The sequence below is a fragment of the Zalophus californianus genome, chromosome 13, assembly GCF_009762305.2.
Source record: "Zalophus californianus isolate mZalCal1 chromosome 13, mZalCal1.pri.v2, whole genome shotgun sequence".
NCBI lineage: Eukaryota > Metazoa > Chordata > Mammalia > Carnivora > Otariidae > Zalophus > Zalophus californianus.
In genome coordinates this window covers 8681979-8689770 of record NC_045607.1, presented here as the reverse complement: position 1 = coordinate 8689770, position 7792 = coordinate 8681979, and the positions used below count along the sequence as shown (strand labels likewise).

Genomic DNA, 7792 nt, shown 5'->3' with positions numbered 1-7792 from the left:
CCCTCTCTCCCCCTCTGTCTCTCGTGAATAAATAAATAAAATCTTAAAAAAAAAAAGAAAATGTAGGTATAAATCTTCATGACCTTGGATTAGACAGTGGTTCCTTAGATATCACACCAAAGCATAAACAACCAAAAGAAAAACATAAATTAGACTTCATGAAAATTAAAGCTTCTGTGCTCCAAAGGACACCATCAAGAAAGTGAAAATATTTGTAAATCACGTAAATGATAAGGACATAGTATCAGAATATTAGAATTTTTACAAATCAACAAAAAATGCAAATAAATCTATTTTAAAATGGCCAAAGGATCTGAATAGACATTTCTCCAGAGAAGTATACAAAGGCACAATAAGCCCATGAAAAGATGCTCAACAACATTGGTCAGCAGGGAAATGTAAATCAAAACCACAGATTACACCCACTAGGCCGGCTACCATAAAAAAAGACAAAAACAAATGTTGGCAAGGATGTGGAGGGATTGGGACTCTTCTGTTTTGCTGGTGGGGAAGTGAAATGGTGCAGCCACTGCAGAAGCGTTTGGCAATTCCTCAAAAAATTAAACACAGAGTTACCATATGATCCAGCAATTTCACTTCTAGGTGTATAGCCAAGAGATTTGAAAACATATGGTGTCCACACGAAAATTGTATGTGCCAGTGTTCATGGCAGCATTATTTATAACAGCTAAGAAGTAGCCAAGCGTCCATTAACAGATGAATGGATCAACAAAATGTGGTATGTCCATGCAATGAAATATTATTCAGCGATTTTTAAAAAATACCAATAGTGCTTGTTTCAGCGGCATGTATACTAAAATTGGAACAATACAGGGAAGATTAGCATGGTCCTTGCACATGGATGACATGCAAATCCATGAAGCATTAAAATAAAAAATAGTACCAATATATGTGACAACTTGGATGAAACTTGAAAGCCTTATGCTAAGTGAAAGAAATCCGACACAAAAGGCCATGTAGTGTATGAGTCCATTTATGCGAAATGTCTAGAACAGGCATGTTCAAAGAGACAGGAAGTAGATTAATAGTTTCCAGAAGCTCGAAGAAGGAAAGGATGGGGAGTGATCGCTAATGACATGGGGTTTCTTTTTGGGGTGATGAAAGTGTTCTGGAATGAGATAGTGGTGATAGTTGCACAATTTTATGAATGTGCTGAAAACAACTGAATTGTACACTTTAAAAGTGTACTTTAAAAAAAAAAGGATGATGCTTATAGTATGCAAATTATATCTCCATTAAAAAAAACTCCAATGGCCCCCATGACTTTTCACCATCTAATGCTTGCTTATACTTCTAACCCTGCCTCTTGCTAGTCCTTCCATTGAACCCTTTGCTCAGAGAGGCAGAGACGCTAGGAGTGATTTTTTTTTAAGATTTTATTTATTTATTTGAGAGAGAGAGAGAGCTTGAGTAGGGGAGGGCAGGGGAGGGACAGAGGGAGAGGGAGAAGCACGACCTGAGCCCAAGGCAGATGCATAACCCACTGAGCCACCCAGGCGCCCCAAGAGTGACTTTTTTCAAGAAAGGATTTCACTCTGGGATTTGACCTTAGACTGCAGGTGTGGGTGAGCAGTTTTCCTGAGTCTGTGGCCGGCAATCTCATGGGAGCCAGAAAAGTGCCTGAGTAACCTGGTAGCTGTTTCATCTCCGCCCTCCTAACTTCACAGAAAGTTCTGGAGGAGCCGGCCTTGTCCCAGAGAATGCAGGGAAGGGCATCCTGAGAAACACAGCTCCAGCTTAGCTAAGCCAGCCGGCACGGAGCCACCCAGCTCTCTTCTCAGCCACTCATCTGTACTCAGCCTTCAAATCTCAACTGCCAGCACATAGTGTCTCCAACCCTTCCTCCAGACTTAGGCAGGACCCTGCTCCGAACGCCATTCCATCAGGGATATGAATCCTTATGTGACCGTTTTCCCAGGACGGCAGTAAAATGGCTGGAGCAATGGACACCTTTTCCTGTTCTAACAGAGGTGTTCGTTCGTAGCCTGTCACAGGGCTGGCTGCGCTTCTTTTTTCTCTCAAGGCAGGGTGGTACTTGACTGCTCAGCTGTGTTCCTTTCCGGACAGTGGCACCCGTTGGCGGGGACCACATCGGGACAACTCAGTGTGGGGTCCCCAGCATTTGATATAGGGCCTAGCACACAGCAGACACTTAATATTCATAAAACAAAGGAGTAAAAAAATACCTAGGAGATGAGCCAGGAGTAGCAGAAAGATGGATGAGCTGGGGGCTTTAGGCAGATAGAAGCGGCAGCTTGGCAGGGTAGTTCAGAACAGTTTTCAGAGCCAGGCTTCTATCTCCACTTACCAGCTGTGTGATCTTCACCTCTCCGTGCCTCAATTTGTTCACCTTTGAAAAAGAGATAAGAAGGGGCGCCTGGGTGGCTCAGTTGGTTAAGCGTCTGCCATCAGCTCAGGTCATGATCCCGGGGTCCTGAGATCAAGTCCCACATCCGGGACTTGATTGTGGAGATCCTGCTTCTCCTTCTCCCTCTGCTGCTCCCCCTGCTTGTACTCACTCTCTCTCTCTGTGTCAAATACATAAAATCTTTTTTAAAAATAAATTTAGAAAATAAAAAAGACATAAGAATAGCACCTCCTTCAAGGGGTTAGTAGAACTCATCAGGCTCATATTTGCAAAATACTTAGCAGTATGTAAGTGCTTGTTGATAGATCAGTAGATAAAATGAAAGAAAGATCAATCATCCTGTTTCTCTTTCAAAACCAGGGTGAAAGGCAATCCCTCCAGAGAAGCCACTGCTGGGGGTCCCCATTTGAGTAGCTGGAAGGCAGTGTGGCACATCTACTGTAAAAATATGTAGGTTTAAGAGCACCAAGACAAATGCCTGCACTGGTGAGACAGTCTAGACTAGAGGGGAGTGCATTAGCATACTGTTAGTTAAGGAATTATAGCGCTTAGGGTACCAGCTTCTGCACAATAAAATGATTTTTAAAAAACAACATTTTAAAAAGCTGATTAAAACGTAATGCTCCGTTTAGTTACTGCCACAAAATGTTTCGTTCGCAAATTATAGCCTAGCGGATTTAATTTACTTTCTGCTGACACCCATATTAGATGTGATGGACCGGGCAGGCTCAGCAAGGCTGCAGGCTCCTGAGAGGCGGCAACATAGGGATGTGAGCTTGTGGCCTCCACCGCTGAGCGTTTTTGGAGGAGGTGGCATGACCGGTCTCCTCCCCACCCCCAGGGACCTGAGGGTCTCCCAGAGGCTGCACACAGTGGTCTTCCCCGTGGAGAACTTGGGGCTTGGCAGAACACCGTGTGCTGAGAAGAGAGTTTGAAAACTGGTGCTCCGATGACCAAGTTCAGCCAACTGATGGTTAACCGGGCTCACATTGTGATTTCTGGGGGAAAAAAAAAGAAAAAAGAAAAGGCCAACATTTACAAATCAGGAGATCGCACCTAAAAATCTGGTTGTTTTGCTACTGAATTGGGAGGAACTAGCAATAATGGACTGGTGTTGTCATGGCAACAAAAGGCTGGCCTTTGAGAGCTCACGTGCTTTCCAGTTTCTCACAATCCCTGCCATTCCCTACTGCCTCCCTGGCCTCCAAGCCCAAGTGAGGGGCCTCCTTTCTGCTCCCACAGCCCTCAGCTCCCTCCCTGGACTGAAACTGCCTTTTTACCTCTCTTTTCCTGCTGTACTACAAACTCTCTTGAGGGCAGGTATAGTGACTGTTTCATTCACCCTACATCCTGTAGGCTGGCTTGGGGCCTGGAATACTGCAGGCCCTCCAAAAACATTTACTAATCATATTGGTTTCCTTTTGCTGCCACCACAAATTACTGTGAATGTAACAGCTTACACAACACAAATTTATTATTTTACAGTTCTGTAGAGCCATCCTGTAGAGAAAGGGTATAGGTCAAAAGTCTGACGTGGATCTTGTCCTTCCTAGAGAAGTTCAAGGGGAGAATCCATTTCCTTGCTCACTCGGGTTGTTGGTGGGATTCAATTCCTGGCAGGTTATGGGACTGACTGTTTCCTTGATGGCTGTCAGCCAAGGACCATTTCTAGTTTCTGGAGGCCACCCACATTCCTTGGCTTGTGGCTGCCTTCCCCCATCTTCAAAACTAGCAAAAGCAGTTTGAGGCCCCTCTAAATGCTGCAAATCTCTCCTTTTTCTTCCATCTCACCTCAGACCCAAGCAGGAAAGGTTTTTCGCTTTTAAGGGCGCATGTGATTAAATCAGGTCCACCCAGATAATTCAGGATAATCTTCCTACCTCTGGGTCTTCAACCTTAAATCACATCTGCAAAGTTCCTTTTTCCATGTAAGGTAACATATTCACAGGTTCTGAGGATTTGGACATAGATATCTTTAGGGAGCTATTATTCTTCCTACTATACTAATGAATGAAAGCTATTGACAAATCAGCAGGATGGAGAACAAGCATGGGTGAGGGCAGGCCACCCACAGCTAGAGAGGTGTATCTGGCAAGGTGTCTGCCACCTGCTGCCAGGAAGGTGGAGAAGCTGAGTTGGTGGTCCACAGGGAGGGGGGTCCTACAGGAGGCAGGAGGGAGCTGGAAAGGAAGACTTCTCCATCAAGGGAAGGGTTAGGGTAGAACACTTTGGGGCCAGTGAGGATGCTGGGTGGGGAAGAATTAAAATCCCAGGCAGAAGGGCAGGGGTGTGGGTTTGATCTCCCTTGGACTAGAAATTGATCTTCCCAGTTATAAACCAGATTTCAGCTAGCCTCCTGACCCTTTAAATACAAATATGATCGGCGGGGAAAGCACCACCTCTTCTCCTGAGGAGAGCTCAGTGTGCCACCAAGATGCCTGCAAGTAGCCAGGGTATACCTCTAACTAGTAACCTCGGGATCGAAGTGCCAGCTTATGCTGAATTTATTCTCTTTCTGTCCCTGGACCTCACTGTCTCTAGAGGAACTTGACCCTTCCTTTGATGTACACACACAACACAGACACACACAGACACACACAGACACACACACACACACACACACACACACACACACCCCACTCCTGCGGGGCCTCTGTGTGTATAACAGCCTTTATTGAAAGACCAGGATGCCAGAGGGTGGGTGAACATCACAAGCATCCAAGCCAAAAGCTCCTTAAATGCATATATTAAATATCCTTTATCTTCAGTGAACTTTCATGCTTCCTGCATCAGAGATTTCTCACCAGCCATGCCACAGACCGCCCTGGGATCTCACCATCTTGCTGGCTTCTCTAGTCTTTCATTCTTGCTCTTCACCCCCTCTCCCGATGGGCCCCTCCAAATTCTTCTCGTTCTAGGATACAGAGTAATGACAATATATTGAGTGCTTGGCCTTAATTCTTCACCCCTCCCTTACAGTTTTACCAGGTGACTCTGCAGTTGCCCTCGCTAGAAGGGGAGTGTACTCTCCTTCCCCTTGACTGTGGGCTCAGCCACATGACTTGCTATGGCCCGTGGGATGTGAAAGTAGAGGATAGAAGCAAAAACGAGAAATGTGCTCGCACAGTGCAACTTGATCTCTTGCACCTCTGTATTTCCTGAGAAGAGTTTCCCCTGGGTCGCTCTTGTCCCTTCAGCCAGGTGCAGAATGAAAACACATGGGCAGACCTGAGCCCAACCTGTAATGAGGAGCCAAACCCAGAGGGACCCACAGCTTGAAGCAGAGTTGCCCACTTGAGCTCAGCTTAAATCAGCCACCCCACTGTTGACTTCGGACACACGGGTGAGAATAAATAATTGTTGTTTTAAGGTACTGAGTTTTGGTGTGAATCGTTTTTGCAATAATAGCAGACCAATACAGTAATTAGTGCTGGAGGCTGGGGCCAGGGAGGTTACCAACACAAAAACCTCAACTCCGAGGCGTTGAGTTTGGGACCAGGAATAAGCAGCAGGGAAAGGTTTACAGGGGGCTTGAAGGTGGTGGGGAAAGGGTCGTAGGGGGCAAGAGAAGACACCCTGTGTTAAGCAGAGAGAAACAGCTCATAAAACGGTTGTGCATGACGATGCAAATAGCAGCAAATTTGTCTAATGAACTTTTAGAGTTGGGGGAAGACATCTAGGGGCAAAATGTTGAAAATATGATTTTCTTGCTACTAGATAAGTGTGAAAAGGTACTACTACAAGAAAGAGACACCCAGCAACCTGTGGTGCATCCATATAGTGAGATACCACTTAGCAAAAAAAAGGAATAAACTGCTGAAGGCACAGCAACCTGGGTTAATCTCAAATGCATTATGCTAAGTGAAGGAAGCCAGATCTAAAAGGCTGCATACGCTATTACATATGATTCCATTCTGGAAAAGGCCAAACTATAGGGATAGAAAACAGATTGGTGGGCACCTGGGTGGCTCAGTCGTTAAGCGTCTGCCTTCTGCTCAGGTCATGATCCCAGGGTCCTGGGATCGAGTCCCACATCAGGCTCCCTGCTGGGCAGGAAGTCTGCTTCTCCCTCTCCCACTCCCCCCGGCTTGTGTTCCTTCTCTTGCTGTGTCTCTCTCTGTCAAATAAATAAATAAAATCTTTAAAAAAAGAAAGAAAAAGAAAACAGATTGGTGGTTGCCAGGGGTAAGGGGCCGGCTACGAAGGGGCGCCAAGGAATTTCTCCAGCTGCTGGAACTGTTCTGCATCTTGATCTTGGCAGTAGTTACATTACTGTATGCGTTTGTCAAAAATCGTAAAGCGAGGGGCACCTGCCTGGCTCAGTCAGTAGAGCATGCAACTCTTGATCTCGAGGTCGTGTCGTGAATTTGAGCCCTACAATGGGCATGGAGCCTACTTAAAATAAAATTAAAAAAATTTTTTTAATCATCAAGCCATATTCCAAAAAGGATAAATTTAACTATAAGTTGTACCTTCATTTACAAATGAAAAGATAGGGACGTCTGGGTGGCTCAGTCCCTTAAGCATCTGCCTTTGGCTCAGGTCATGATCCCAGGGTCCTGGGATGGAGTCCTGCATCGGGCTCCTTGCTCAGCGGGGAGACTGCTTCTCCCTCTCCTTCTGCCTGCTGCTTCCCCTGATCATACTCTCTCTTTCTGACAAATTAATAAATAAATGAAATCTTTTTATTTTATTTTATTTATTTATTTGACAGAGAGAGACACAGCAAGAGAGGGAACACAAGCAGGGGGAGCAGGAGAGGGAGAAGCAGGCTTCCTGCCAAGCAGGTAAACCAATGCGGGGCTCGATCCCAGGACCCTGGGATCATGACCTGAGCCAAAGGCAGACGCTTAATGACTGAGCCACCCAGGCGCCTCAATAAATGAAATCTTTAAGAAATAAAAAAATAAAAATAAAAATGGGACGATATATCTGCACTAGTCATGGTAACGTAGGTTCTGCTAACATAATAAATACCCAACTCCAAAGTCTCAAAAGCTTACAGCTTTCAAAACATATCTCTTTATTACTCTCTGTTTTTATCTCTGGTCAGCCTGGGGCTCTGCTTCATGTTACACTGAAGGACTCTAAGACTAATTTTGATGGGCCAGCCACCTTCTGGAGCATCGCTGGTCTCTGTGGCAGAGAGAAAGAGGAAAGAGGAAAATCATGCCCCAGCACTTAAAGCTCCCACCTGGAAGTGACACATGGCACTTCAGTTCCTTTTTCTTGCTGGTCAAAGAAAGTTGCATGGTCATATCTATGTTCAAGGACAGGCTTACCATACACCCAGGAGAAAGACTGCAAATATTTGGTAGATGGCACTAATGAATTCCACAGTCTCTACTATGATGGTGAATTTGTCAATTCCTTTTTGTACTACCATGAATTTTTTCTCTAGAC

The 7792-nt window shown here is 45.2% G+C and overlaps 1 non-coding gene across 1 annotated transcript; it reads left to right on the top strand.

Moving 5' to 3' along the window:
- The first annotated feature begins 790 nt into the window (after window positions 1-790).
- Window positions 791-897, top strand: LOC113935163. The gene has a single exon (XR_003523922.1). It is a non-coding gene; the product is annotated as a U6 spliceosomal RNA (small nuclear RNA).
- The last annotated feature ends 6895 nt before the right edge of the window (window positions 898-7792 follow it).